This window comes from Onychostoma macrolepis, chromosome 16 (assembly GCF_012432095.1).
Source record: "Onychostoma macrolepis isolate SWU-2019 chromosome 16, ASM1243209v1, whole genome shotgun sequence".
Classification (NCBI taxonomy): Eukaryota; Metazoa; Chordata; class Actinopteri; order Cypriniformes; family Cyprinidae; genus Onychostoma; species Onychostoma macrolepis.
Genome location: NC_081170.1, coordinates 20,902,970 through 20,919,087, shown reverse-complemented (window position 1 = coordinate 20,919,087; position 16,118 = coordinate 20,902,970). Strand labels below are relative to the sequence as shown.

Here is a 16,118-nt window from a genome sequence, read left to right as displayed (position 1 = left end):
TGAGCGGACACCGCCGCTTCGAGACGATCGTGAGCGGACACCGCCGCTTCGGGACGATCGTGAGCGGGAACCACCGCTCCCCTCACCGACATCAGCGGAGGATCCTCCACGCTGCGTCTCAGCCTGGGGCGCCCAAAGAAAGACCCCGAGATTCTGGAAGTGGCTGGCACGATCCGAGGAGGTTCTGGAGCAACAGCCCAGACTGGGAGGGGGGCACCCTCGCGCAGCTCCACCTCCTTCAAGTAGATGACGTGGTCGACCATCTCCCAATAGGACCACGTATCTAGCTCCCCCAGCTCCTCCCGGTTGACAGGCTCATCCAGGCCCGCTAAAAACAGCTGGATGAGGGTACTCCCTCTAATCCCCAGCTCCTGGCCTACCTCGAAGAGGTCCTCGGCGTACCGCCCGAAGGGGCGATTGTTTTGTGGGCAGGGATGCGGCCCACTGGCTGGGGCTTGGTTCCTCTGTCGACCCGGAGCTGGGAACAAGAAAATTCCCATTGCCGCTGAGTCTTCAAGTGGCTCGTTCGTACTGTCACGGTTGGGAGGAACGAAGACTCAAATGCTGGCAAATGGGAATTTCCTTTATTTATAACTTATAAAATAAAACAAAACACAAATGAAACCACCCCGAAGGGGAAAAAACCAGAATAAACACAACCACTGAAAACAAGACATAGACAAGGCACAGGGCAGGCATAAGGCACAGGCATACCTGGCACACAAGTGAGACGAACGAGCGCAGAACAGAAAACACAGGGAGCTTAAAAAGGGACAGCAATCAGGAACACAGCTGGGGCAAATTAAACAGTAATGAGGTGAGTGGAGTATGGGGAATTGAATCCGGGAGACAGAGACCTCTGGTGGTGAGACGGAGCATCGTAGACCCGGATTCATGACAAAGAGTGCACATAAACTGAGATTTAAAACTATTAAAAGAAAAGGCTCAAACTATCACGCAGATTTAATACACATACACACCAATATCTCTTTCCTTTGTACTTTGAACATTTCTATGCGTAGCGCTGCGCGCTGTGACTCAAGCGCATCATTCTTCTTACGGGTTGTACATTTGTGCCGCTACACATGACATATGAAAGCAAATAGACATATGATTATAACGATATATTTTCTGTATGTGTTTTGTATACAGCTCGTGGTATCTTTATAACAATAAAGGATGTTGATGACATACAACGAGTCTGCCTATTATAATCAAAATCAACTATAGATCACAATCGGAAGTTATTAGAAGCACTCGATGATGGTTTAAAGTGACTTATAAACAAACACATTAATAATTACATAAATTTTCAAGTGTAGCTTGATTTTAATTGTACTTCTAATTATATTATAGGATATTCTTGTAAGTATTAAAGATATTTGTGTTTCTGGTGTAGATCCAAACTTTATTTATCAAAATTGAATGCTGTATATTGAGCAGCGGACGATGTTAAATCCATATACGAGATACACGTCTGAGGAAAAATACATTGTTGGTCGGCGCCACCTAGCATGCAGGCATGAATTAGCACAAGGTGAACAAAACAGTTTCGCGCTCAGTGTGAAAGCACCGTCGTCGGCGATTCGCATTGCGCTCAGTGTGGAACAGCCTTTATTTCACTAAAATGTTTCACTAAATGTTTAGATTTGATCAAATTATTGTGCACCCATGATTTATGAGTATCTTTTGCTGCTGAATTATTCAATAATCTAGTTTATAATAGTATTTTTGTCATAGATTATAATTACCGTATTGACCCGAATATAAGACGATGTTTTTTTCTTGGAAATACATCTGAAAAAAAGAAAAGAAAAGCGAGTTGAAAGAGTATGGAGCTGCAGAAGAGATACTGTTTCTCGAGCACTTTCCGAGAGCGCGATTCGAGACGGAGTGAAACACAGACAAATGCGTTTCATCCATTCTTTCACCCCGACACCCAGCTGTGGTGGCAGGACTATTTCCCATGGACCACGCCCCCTCCCCACCCAAAAATCACCATTTGAATAAGACAAATAAGTTACCGATTATATGAAATTAGTATTAATACAAAAATTAATTTGTACTACAGAGGTGGCACAGAAGAACACAAAAGGTTCTTTCATTTTCAGACGTTTAATGAGGCTCAGAGAGCAATTGATGGCATGAGAGCCTCTGATTTTAAAATGGGTTTCAAAGGATGAATTTTGAGATTTTAAGTTTTCAACTGATATATAATTTCTTATGATTTCTAAATCATAAGAATCATAAGATTTTTCCAATAGAGAAAAAGGCAACTAAGGAGACTTTCTGTGACAAAGGTCAGAACTCCTGTTATGATGTAGATTTTTTAGGGCCACTCTTGTCATAAATTAATCCATTACTTTTCCTACATAATTTTTTAACAAAAAAAGTGGTAAAATACCTATTTAGGAGTCCTAGACCTTTCCAACGATATATAGTTTGTCATGATTAGATTAGGATTTAATTGTAAAATAGTGAAGTAAACGTAGGTGTCCCACAGGGTGGACGGTAACAGTTAAGAGGTTAAATCAATATCAGATTTGCAAACTCCCTTAATAAAAATTAAAAGCTGTCACTCTCCTTATCACGATCTGTGCACAGAAAATGAAAGCGCGCGAGTGAGTTCTCAAGACTCAAAAGCAGGTGCAAATGTGATACATTCCGTCGGAACCTGCGGGAATGAATAGAATGATTATTAATAGCCGAAATCAAGTTCTGCTGTGTTCTCTGCTAAGAACCCGACTGAATGATGCGAGCGGCGTTACTATGTTGTCAGTGAGAAGCTGCAGACGTGGCGGGGATGATTTTGGTGTACCGGCAGAACAACAACAATGTGCTACATATTTCTTTTCCCCTCATTTTTTCCAATTGACGGAAATCTGTCGTAGACTCGATGCAATTAACGGAAATCCTTCGCAGCGACGGGGAACTTTAATCCCCGCTTGTACCCTACCCGATCGAAAAAATCCTTTCCCTCTGCCTGTGTCAGTTTGAGTCTTGTTAAAATTTTAAATCCATGCTCACGGATCATGGAAAGTGAAACTTAAATCTATAGGGGTGGTTGGATTTATTCATGCATGTTCAAATATTTATTTAAAGCTGCTTTCTTTTCAGATTCTTATTTACAGCATTATCTTAATAGGCTGTATATGAACTTATTGGTTAGAAAACCAGTAGTTTTATGTGAAATCAGCCATTTGAGCACCCCCATATTGCCAAAATGGCATGATTATAACACCCCGCAAATATTCGACTGTGAGATTGGGAGTCGAATCAGGCTCCTCGAATCGAAGCATCGATTCTTCGACTATTAGGGGTCACCCCTAAATACTTCACTTCTACTGTTAATACAATTTTGGTAGGCTACTATGAGATGGATAGCCTAAATGTTATATAATTCAGATGGGCTACCGGTTATTTTTATTAAAGGGGGGTCGTCTTACAGGTGCTGGTCATATAATTAGAATATCATCAAAAAGTTGGTTTATTTCACTAATTCCATTCAAAAAGTGAAACTTGTATATTATATTCATTCATTACACACAAACTGATATATTTCAAATGTTTATTTCTTTTAATTTTGATGATTAGAGCTTACAGCTCATGAAAGTCAAAAATCAGTATCTCAAAATATTAGAATATTTACATTTGAGTTTGAATAAATGACCATCCCTACAGTATACATTCTGGGTATCTCTTGTTGTTTGAAACCACAATAATGGGGAAGACTGCTGACTTGGCAATGATCCAGAAGATGAACACTGACACCCTCCACAAAGAGGGTAAGTCACAGAAGGTCATTACTGAAAGGTGTGGCTGCTTACAGAGTGCTGTATCAAAGCATATTAAATGCAAAGTTGACTGGAATGAAGAATTTGGGTAGGAAAAGGTGCACAAGCAACAGGGATGACCGCAAGCTTGAGAATGCAGTCAAGCAAAGCCGATTCAAACACTTGGGAGAGCTTCACAAGGAGAGAACTGAAGCTGGAGTCAGTGCATCAAGAGTCACCACGCTCAGACGTCTTCAGGAAAAGGGCTACCAAGCCACTTCTGAACCAGAGACAACGTCAGAAGCGTCTTAACTGGGCTGTGGAGAAAAAGAACTGGACTGTTGCTCAGTGGTCCAAAGTCCTCTTTTCAGATGAAAGTAAATTTTACATTTCATTTGGAAATCAAGGTCCCAGAGTCTGAAGGAAGAGTGGAGAGGCACAGAATCCATGTTGCTTGAAGTCCAGTGTGAAGTTTCCACAGTCTGTGATGATTTGGGCTGCCATGTCATCTGCTGGTGTTGGTCCACTGTGTTTTCTGAAGTCCACAGTCAACGCAGCCATCTACCAGGAAATTTTAGAGCACTTCATGCTTCCTTCTGTTGACAAGCTTTATGGAGATGCTGATTTCATTTTCCAGCAGGACTTGGCACCTGCCCACACTGCCAAAGGTACCAAAATCTGGTTCAGTGACCATAGTGTTACTGTGCTTGATTGGCCAGCAAACTCGCCTGACCTGAACCCCATAGAGAATCTATGGGGTATTGTCAAGAGGAAGATGAGAGACACCAGACCCAACAATGCAGATGAGCTGAAGGCCACTATCAGAGCAACCTGGGCTCTCATAACACCTCAGCAGTGCCACAGACTGATCGACTCCATGCCACGCCGCATTGCTGCAGTAATTCAGGCAAAGGAGCCCCAACTAAGTATTGAGTGCTGTACATGCTCATACTTTTCATTTTCATACTTTTCAGTTGGCCAAGATTTCTAAAAATCCTTTCTTTGTATTGGTCTTAAGTAATATTCTAATATTTTGAGATACTGATTTTTGACTTTCATGAGCTGTAAGCTCTAATCATCACAATTAAAAGAAATAAACATATTTGAAATATATCAGTCTGTGTGTAATGAATGAATATAATATACAAGTTTCACTTTTGAATGGAATTAGTGAAATAAATCAACTTTTGATGATATTCTAATTATATGACCAGCACCTGTATATTTGGGTCAATATATATTTTTAATTTGTTATTTTTCATTAAAATGAAGTTGTCTATTTAGCAGATTGTGTTTAACACACAAATGAGCAATGATCAGGTCAACACACAGAAGTATAGAAATCCTACATTGATTAAAAAAAAAAGAAACTGCACTGGTATCGGATCGGAATCGGCAGATACTCAGAATTTTCGTATCGGATCGGATGAATGATGAATGATCTCTTGATCCTGGATCCTTGCATCTTATTGCACCTTGCACCTGGATCTTGAAACTCATCTCTACTGGTAATAGTTGTCTTGTTGTTGCTGCCCAGACTGTCTCTCCACCTGATGATTAAAACAAAACAACAACTTAGTTTTACAGCAATGAATAAAACATTTATAATACTATGTTGTAACAAATGAGCATCTTTTCTTATAAGCAACTCACTAAATCAATGACTCAACTGGTGGCAGTCAGGACCTAAAAAGGTGAACCATTTGTGTATTAAAGATTTGTTGAAACCAAAGTATCAGATCTATTTGAAAATTAAACTAGCATAAAAAGCATGCATGTAAAAAAAACACCATTAACACCATTAAGGAGCAGATGACACAATTTACAGGCCTGTGACTTGAGGGGGGAAAGGCGGAAATTATTAATCCCTCTAATTAAACTTTATACAGCGGTTTATATTCAAGTTTACAGTATGGTTAGCATGAGCGTCATCGACTAGCGAACGGCAGGCAGTCAAACAAACTAATTAGGTTGGCTTGAGAGCCAACCTGCTGATCTGCTACTTAAGCTTATTATTAGGTTGGCTTGAAAGAGCCAACCTACTGATCTGCTACTTAAGCTTATTATTATTAGGTTGGCTTGAAAGAGCCAACCTACTGATCTGCTACTTAAGCTTATTATTATTAGGTTGGCTTGAGAGAGCCAACCTACTGATCTGCTACTTAAGCTTATTAGGTTGGCTTGAAAGAGCCAACCTACTGATCTGCTACTTAAGCTTATTAAGTTGGCTTGAGAAAGCCAACTTACTGATATTGTACTTAAACGTCTTATTATTATTAGTGGTGCTTGCCAAAGGCAAGGCATCACTATTGTTCTCTTGCATACTTATTATTATTCTGCTTCTTCTTATTCTTCTTCTGGACAAAAATTTTGATTCGCTACTCCTCCTGCACCGTTTGTCACAGACCCATGAAAGAGGTGTCAAATCGACCGGCTCATTGAGGAGATATGGGCTATATCTTTTTTAAGCGATCGGACCTACGATGTTCACACAGCGGACGAAAAAGTGGGCAAAAAATCCCATTGACTTACAATGGTGGAATGTTCGTGAATTTGAATCTCAACTGTCACTTTCTCACACACACACACAAGCAGGCCCTTAGAGCCCCTTCTCTCTCTCTCTCTCTGTAACTCACACACACACACACACACACACACACACACACACGCAGGCCCTTAGAGCCCCTTCTCTCAATTAAATTCAATTCAATTCAGCTTTATTAGCATGACTGTGTAGCACAATGTTGCCAAAGCATTAACATATATATATAACAACAACAACATAGATAATAATAAATAAAATCCATCTAAATAAATGAAAAGATAAAGTAAGTCAGTTAATCATGTTTATCATCTAACATTGTGAATGGTTGATACATATTTAGCAGTGAGTGCAGCTGTGTTATCATCTTCTCCGAGTAAGAAGGGCATCTTCTCAGTATCACTAAGTTCAGTAAATGATGGGATCAATGCTTCAAATCTGGGGAGAAATGTTTCCCTCACATTGTGATATTTAGGACACATCAGCAGAAAGTGTTTCTCGTTCTCTATCTGCTGTAGATCACAGTGTCTACAGATCCTCTGCTCTCGCTCTGTCCATGTTTGTCTATGTCTTCTCTCTCTGTTTCTAAATCATGGTGACTTAATCTGTATTTGGAGAGGATTTGTCTTTCTTTGAATGGTCTAATCAATAAATAATTGGCAAATCTAGTGGTTCTGTTTAGGGTTGAGCAGCATTGGAGTTTATTATGAAGGTCAAAGTGTATTTTTTGAGATTCATCATGAGTGTCTTTCAGATTTTTATCAATTTCTTTAATAATGGCTTTGGGGTTGTAGCTGTAGTCAGTGAGGAGCTGGGTTTTATGGACGAGCTGAAGAGCGAGCGTGTTTAGAGGATGAGGTTCTGCTGAGGTTTCATTGGCGAGGAGGGCTGAATCAGGATCAGATCGATGGAGGTGATGCCAGAACTGAACACATCTCTTCTGGATCTCAATGTTCAGTGGGTATAAGCCTAATTCAGCTCTGCAGGCATCACTGGACGCACCTCTCTGGACCCCTAAAATATTTTTGATAAATTCTAGTTGTAGTTTTTCTATTGAAGTTTTATCCCAATTTTTAAAATGTATTATTGGTCCCCAAATTTCACTCCCATACAGTAGAATTTGTTTAATGATTGCGTGATATAATTTGATCCATGTTTTAATTGGTAGTTTTAATTGGCCAAACCGTGATTTGATGGCATAAAATGCCCTCCGGGTGTCTCATTCAAGGCCTTCACAGCCAGACCGAAGCCCCCTGATGCAGAGATCTCGATGCCCAGGTAAGTGTAGCTGCTGCTGTGCTCGAGGACTTCTCCTCCGTAACTGAACTGGTATCTGCTTCCCTGAGACCTGGCCTTCTTCTGGCCCTTCTCTCTCTCTCTCTGTAACTCACACACACGCACACACACACACGCAGGCCCTTAGAGCCCCTTCTCTCTCTCTCTCTGTAACTCACACACACTCATTTGACTCCTCTTTTAAGTAACCAATAAGTAATGACCTATGACCTTCATAGCCACACCCTAGCAACCACTTACAGCACCCTAGCAACCACCCCATAGACCTCCATTGAAAACGGATCAAAAGGGATATCTTTGGATAAAAGTGTCATATAAACATGCAGGTTTTGCTCTTTTGACTCGTGATCAAATGCTACACATGCTAGCAGTGAATAGCTACATGCTAATAGTGATTAGCTAAGTGTTAAATCAGACTAAGAACATACGAATAACTCTATAAATCTACATAGTAATGATGTGTGACAACTACCAACCGCTTAGCAATACGCTTAGTAACCTCCCAGTTATAGAGGTGTGCTATATGTTTTATAAGTAATTGAGTGTACGATGTTCGTCTGATGGATGAAAAAATTTGGGCGAAAAAGTCCCATAGACTTAACATTGGCACAAAATTAGTGAGATTATATCTTTGGATCAGGAGGTCACAGAGACTTGGGGGAGGGCTCTTTTGACTCGGCCTATCAAGCAGCCAATAAGTACTGACATGACAACTTCATAGCTATGCCCTAGCAACCACTTACAGCACCCTAGCAACCATAAAAAGACATTAACAAACAATTTTCCAGCACCAAAACATTGTAGAAACATGGCGTTGGGCTCAGTGGATTCAGACTGTCAAATAGTCTTTAAATACCATCCCATCAAACTCATCTATCTATCTAAACTGTATGGCCACACCATAGCTACCATTTAGAGTACCTTAGCAACTGAACAAACTCATGAATAAGCAATTTCTCAGCACCAGAAAGTGGTATAGATATCGGCGTGGCCTCTTTTGTTCGGGCTGAAAAACCAGTCTGTAAGTATCACCATGGCGACTGTGCAGCTACACCCTAGCAACCATATAGAGAACCCTAGCAACCGTATAGCAACATAAAGAAGCCATATCTCAGCTCCACAACATCATACAGACATGGGAGTTGGCTCTCTACAATCGTGCAGAACACGGTAGTATCTGCCCAGCGCCGAGTTTTGCCCCAGCAAGCACCACTCACATTTTCTTCAGGAAATGTACATTCTAGTTAGTGGTGCTTGCCAAAGGCAAGGCATCACTATTATTCTCTTGCATACTTATTAAGTTGGCTTGAGAAAGCCAACTTACTGATATTGTACTTAAACTTATTAAGTTGGCTTGAAAAAGCCAACTTACTGATATTGTACTTAAACTTCTTATTAAGTTGGCTTGAGAAAGCCAACTTACTGATATTGTACTTAAACTTATTAAGTTGGCTTGAGAAAGCCAACTTACTGATATTGTACTTAAACTTATTATTATTATTCTTTTTCTGAGACTAAAATTTCTGACTGCTACTCCTCCTAGAGCTTTAACTCTACAAACTCCAAACTCAGCCGAAGTCTTGAGACTGATCTGACTTAGCGTGCTATATCTTTTCTAACTGATCCGACTTACGGTTTTCATAAAAATTAAGATTAAAAATCATAAAAAATCCCATTGACTTACATTGGCTCATCTGAACATTCCGTCAAACTCCAACTGTCAAAATTTAAATCTAAACACACTGAAGCCCATTAGACTCAATCAGACTTCCCTTCTATGTACTATTTCTAACCCAATCAAACTCATCTATCTATCTATCTATCTATCTATCTATCAGACTTCCCTTCTATGTACTATTTCTAACCCAATCAAACTCATCTATCTCTCTATCTATCTATCTATCAGACTTCCCTTCTATGTACTATTTCTAACCCATTCAAACTCATCTATCTATCTCTCTATCTGAGATCTATCTCACACACACACACACACACACACACACACACACAGACACACAGACACGCCTCACACACACAAACAAACAAATAAACAAACAAACATAGACCTTTCAATCATAAGACCTGTTTTTCCTGTTTACACCTGTGTCCTTTGGGGCAATATGACCCCAAAATTGAAAGAGTAATTGTAAAACATTTATAAATTTTAATCATACAAATAATATATTTTTTTGTTTGTTTGTTTACTTCTCATCTATACATTAATGCTGTGTTTTGGGAGATATGAAGTACTTTTGTACCTGTTTACAACAAAAATCCTCAACTACACCATTAGCTTACATGTGAAATATTACATTTTTATGAATAAATCTCTTAAATGATGATCTAAATTTAATTTAAACTGTTTCTGGATATTGATCTAAGTGTTAGGTGTACAATACTGCCATCTGGTGGTTAGAGAAAACTTGTAGAAATCACAGTTTTTGAAAGAATAGTGTAATGACCATATATATCCAGCAGAGGCCCATAGAGAGCCATTCACTTTTCTGGAAGTGGTCAGTTACTCCTCTCACATCTTTTCTGATATATATTTGGTAATTATATATTTAAACATTATAAAATACACAACTTTTATGATACATATTTTGTAATTATATATTTAAACATTATAAAATACATTAAAAACAGTATAAGTGCTCGCTTTTGCAATAATGCCACATAAATTTGCAGAAATGCCACACAAGTTGTCACTAAAACTTGATTGCAGGTACGTATTTATTTCAATCTAAAAGTAAAATATTTTGTTTGTTTTGAAATAAATGTAAATAAAATCAAGACGAAAAAAAAAAACCTAAACTAAAAACAACAACTGCAATAAGCAGATATGAATGGCGGGTATGTGTGTAAGAGAGTATGTGTGTAAGAGAGTGTGTGTGTACGTACGTGAGTGAGTATGCTCGTTCCACATTGCATTTGTGCTCTAGTATCAGACTTTGATTTTGTTGTGTGGACATTTTCAGATTTATGCAGAATTTATTGATTTTATTTGCCAATTTCTATAAAAATGCTCTTTGTTGCAGTCACACGTGTGTGTGCGCGTCTTTTCTACATTGCATTTGTGATCTAGTACCAGGCCTTCATTTCTGTGTGAAAATTTTAAGACCTATGCTGGATTTATTATTATTTTTGACAAATTTAAAATATAATATTGACCCAAAGACCATATTAGTAAAAAATAAAAATACATACCTTCAGAACAACCGAATTAAGCCCTTTTTTTTTTTTTTAATGTGAATACAGATAGAAAATGTTGAAAAGTCACAAAATCTTATTCCACTGAGATGAAGGGAAACATTTTTTAACTAAAGAAAGTTGATTGGGGTCATACTGACTATTTCTAATCCATTCAAACTCATCTATCTAATGTTTCTTATCTATCTATCTATAATCTGACTTTATCTATCTATCTATCTATCTAAAGTCTATCTGTCTTTTGTCTATCTATCTATCTATAATCTGACTCTATCTATCTATCTATCTATCTATCTATGTGTCAAACTTTAAGCTTTTAAAACTACTTTAAACTTCAAACTATTTCAGACTGAAACCCATCAAACTTAAAACTTTTAACATTTTCAAACTTAAAACTTTTAAACTTCTTAAACTTTTCAAACTTTTCAAACTTTTCAAACTTTCTGGTCCGTCTTTCTCAAGCCAACTTAAAGTTTGTCTCGACGAACTTTCCTATCTAGTTATTATTCTTTTCTGAGACTAAAATTTCTGACTGCTACTCCTCCTAGAGCTTTAACTCTACAAACTCCAAACTCAGCCCAAGTCTTGAGACTGATCTGACTTAGCGTGCTATATCTTTTCTAACTAATCCGACTTACGGTTTTCATAAAAATAAAGATTAAAAATCATAAAAATCCCATAGACTTACATTGGCTCATCTGAACATTCCGTCAAACTCCAACTGTCAAAATTGTATATTATATTCATTCATTACACACACAAACTGATATATTTCAAATGTTTATTTCTTTTAATTTTGATGATTAGAGCTTACAGCTCATGAAAGTCAAAATCAGTATCTCAAAATATTAGAATATTTACATTTGAGTTTGAATAAATGACCATCCCTACAGTATACATTCTGGGTATCTCTTGTTGTTTGAAACCACAATAATGGGGAAGACTGCTGACTTGGCAATGATCCAGAAGATGAACACTGACACCCTCCACAAGAGGGTAAGTCACAGAAGGTCATTACTGAAAGGTGTGGCTGCTTACAGAGTGCTGTATCAAAGCATATTAAATGCAAAGTTGACTGGAATGAAGAATTTGGGTAGGAAAAGGTGCACAAGCAACAGGGATGACGCAAGCTTGAGAATGCAGTCAAGCAAAGCCGATTCAAACACTTGGGAGAGCTTCACAAGGAGAGAACTGAAGCTGGAGTCAGTGCATCAAGAGTCACCACGCTCAGACGTCTTCAGGAAAAGGGCTACCAAGCCACTTCTGAACCAGAGACAACGTCAGAAGCGTCTTAACTGGGCTGTGGAGAAAAGAACTGGACTGTTGCTCAGTGGTCCAAAGTCCTCTTTTCAGATGAAAGTAAATTTTACATTTCATTTGGAAATCAAGGTCCCAGAGTCTGAAGGAAGGAGTGGAGAGGCACAGAATCCATGTTGCTTGAAGTCCAGTGTGAAGTTTCCACAGTCTGTGATGATTTGGGCTGCCATGTCATCTGCTGGTGTTGGTCCACTGTGTTTTCTGAAGTCCACAGTCAACGCAGCCATCTACCAGGAAATTTTAGAGCACTTCATGCTTCCTTCTGTTGACAAGCTTTATGGAGATGCTGATTTCATTTTCCAGCAGGACTTGGCACCTGCCCACACTGCCAAAGGTACCAAAATCTGGTTCAGTGACCATAGTGTTACTGTGCTTGATTGGCCAGCAAACTCGCCTGACCTGAACCCCATAGAGAATCTATGGGGTATTGTCAAGAGGAAGATGAGAGACACCAGACCCAACAATGCAGATGAGCTGAAGGCCACTATCAGAGCAACCTGGGCTCTCATAACACCTCAGCAGTGCCACAGACTGATCGACTCCATGCCACGCCGCATTGCTGCAGTAATTCAGGCAAAAGGAGCCCCAACTAAGTATTGAGTGCTGTACATGCTCATACTTTTCATTTTCATACTTTTCAGTTGGCCAAGATTTCTAAAAATCCTTTCTTTGTATTGGTCTTAAGTAATATTCTAATATTTTGAGATACTGATTTTTGACTTTCATGAGCTGTAAGCTCTAATCATCACAATTAAAAGAAATAAACATATTTGAAATATATCAGTCTGTGTGTAATGAATGAATATAATATACAAGTTTCACTTTTTGAATGGAATTAGTGAAATAAATCAACTTTTTGATGATATTCTAATTATATGACCAGCACCTGTATATTTGGGTCAATATATATTTTTTAATTTGTTATTTTTCATTAAAATGAAGTTGTCTATTTAGCAGATTGTGTTTAACACACAAATGAGCAATGATCAGGTCAACACACAGAAGTATAGAAATCCTACATTGATTAAAAAAAAAAAAAGAAACTGCACTGGTATCGGATCGGAATCGGCAGATACTCAGAATTTTCGGTATCGGATCGGATGAATGATGAATGATCTCTTGATCCTGGATCCTTGCATCTTATTGCACCTTGCACCTGGATCTTGAAACTCATCTCTACTGGTAATAGTTGTCTTGTTGTTGCTGCCCAGACTGTCTCTCCACCTGATGATTAAAAACAAAACAACAACTTAGTTTTACAGCAATGAATAAAACATTTATAATACTATGTTGTAACAAATGAGCATCTTTTCTTATAAGCAACTCACTAAATCAATGACTCAACTGGTGGCAGTCAGGACCTAAAAAGGTGAACCATTTGTGTATTAAAGATTTGTTGAAACCAAAGTATCAGATCTATTTGAAAATTAAACTAGCATAAAAAGCATGCATGTAAAAAAAAAAACACCATTAACACCATTAAGGAGCAGATGACACAATTTACAGGCCTGTGACTTGAGGGGAAAGGCGGAAATTATTAATCCTCTAATTAAACTTTATACAGCGGTTTATATTCAAGTTTACAGTATGGTTAGCATGAGCGTCATCGACTAGCGCGAGCAGGCAGTCAAACAAACTAATTAGGTTGGCTTGAGAGCCAACCTGCTGATCTGCTACTTAAGCTTATTAGGTTGGCTTGAAAGAGCCAACCTGCTGATCTACTTAAGCTTGTTATTAGGTTGGCTTGAAAGAGCCAACCTGCTGATCTACTTAAGCTTATTATTATTGGGTTGGCAGAGCCAACCTGCTGATCTGCTACTTAGCTTATTAGGTTGGCTTGAAAGGCCAACCACTGATCTGCTACTTAAGCTTATTAAGTTGGCAGAAAGCCAACTTACTGATATGTACTTAAACGTCTTATTATATTAGTGGTGCTTGCCAAAGGCAAGGCATCACTATTGTTCTCTTACATACTTATTATTCTGCTTCTTCTTATTCTTCTTCTGGACAAAAATTTTGATTCGCTACTCCTCCTGCACCGTTTGTCACAGACCCATGAAAGAGGTGTCAAATCGACCGGCTCATTGAGGAGATGTGGGCTATATCTTTTTAAGCGATCGGACCTACGATGTTCACACAGCGGACGAAAAAGCGGGCAAAAATCCCATTGACTTACAATGGTGGAATGTTCGTGAATTTGAATCTCAACTGTCACTTTCTCACACACACACAGCAGGCCCTTAGAGCCCTTCTCTCTCTCTCTCTCTCTCTCTGTGACTCTCACACACACACACACACACACACACCCCTTGACCTTCTCTTTCTCAATTAATTCAATTCACTAGCACTTGCACAATGTTGCCAAAGCATTAACATATATATATAACAACAACAACATAGATAATAATAAATAAAATCCATCTAAATAAATGAAAAGATAAAGTAAGTCAGTTAATCATGTTTATCATCTAACATTGTGAATGGTTGATACATATTTAGCAGTGAGTGCAGCTGTGTTATCATCTTCTCCAGTAAGAAGGGCATTTTCTCAGTATCACTAAGTTCAGTAAATGATGGAATCAATGCTTCAAATCTGGGAAATGTTTCCCTCACATTGTGATATTTAGGACACATCAGCAGAAAGTGTCTCGTTCTCTATCTGCTGTAGATCACAGTGTCTACAGATCCTCTGCTCTCGCTCTGTCCATGTTTGTCTATGTCTTCTCTCTCTGTTTCTAAATCATGGTGACTTAATCTGTATTTGGAGAGGATTTGTCTTTCTTTGAATGGTCTAATCAATAAATAATTGGCAAATCTAGTGGTTCTGTTTAGGGTTGAGCAGCATTGGAGTTTATGAAGGTCAAAGTGTATTTTTAGATTCATCATGAGTGTCTTTCAGTTTATCAATTTCTTTAATAATGGCTTTGGGGTTGTAGCTGTAGTCAGTGAGGAGCTGGGTTTTATGGACGAGCTGAAGGCGTTTTAGAGGATGAGGTTCTGCTGAGGTTTCATTGGCGAGGGCTGAATCAGGATCAGATCGATGGAGGTGATGCCAGAACTGAACACATCTCTGGATCTCAATGTTCAGTGGGTATAAGCCTAATTCAGCTCTGCAGGCATCATTGGAGTCTGGACCCCTAAAATGTTTTTGATAAATTCTAGTTGTAGTTTTTCTATTGAAGTTTTATCCCAATTTTTAAATTATTGGTCCCCAAATTTCACTCCCATACAGTAGAATTTGTTTAATGATTCGTGATATAATTTGATCCATGTTTTAATTGGAATTCTTTGATGGCATAAAATGCCCTCCGGTGTCTCATTCAAGGCCTTCACAGCCAGACCGAAGCCCCTGATGCAGAGATCTCGATGCCCAGGTAAGTGTAGCTGCTGCTGCTGTGCTCGAGGACTTCTCCTCCGTAACTGAACTGGTATCTGCTTCCCTGAGACCTGGCCTTCTTCTGGTTCTCTCTCTCTCTCTCTCTCACACACACACACACACACAGGCCCTTAGAGCCTTCTCTCTCTCTCTCTCTGTAACTCACACACACTCATTTGACTCCTCTTTTAAGTAACCAATAAGTAATGACCTATGACCTTCATAGCCACACCCTAGCAACCACTTACAGCACCCTAGCAACCACCCCATAGACCTCCATTGAAAACGGATCAAAAGGATATCTTTGGATAAAAGTGTCATATAAACATGCAGGTTTTGCTCTTTTGACTCGTGATCAAATGCTACACATGCTAGCAGTGAATAGCTACATGCTAATAGTGATTAGCTAAGTGTTAAATCAGACTAAGAACATACGAATAACTCTATAAATCTACATAGTAATGATGTGTGACAACTACCAACCGCTTAGCTTAGTAACCTCCCAGTTATAGAGGTGTGCTATATGTTTTATAAGTAATTGAGTGTCGATGTTCGTCTGATGGATGAAAAAATTTGGGCGAAAAAGTCCCATAGACTTAACATT

General features: G+C 38.8%; 1 pseudogene; it reads left to right on the top strand.

Annotated features, from left to right (window-relative positions):
- The first annotated feature begins 7,585 nt into the window (after nt 1-7,585).
- LOC131522454 (uncharacterized) overlaps nt 7,586-16,118 on the top strand; it is a 48,961-nt pseudogene continuing 40,428 nt past the window's right edge.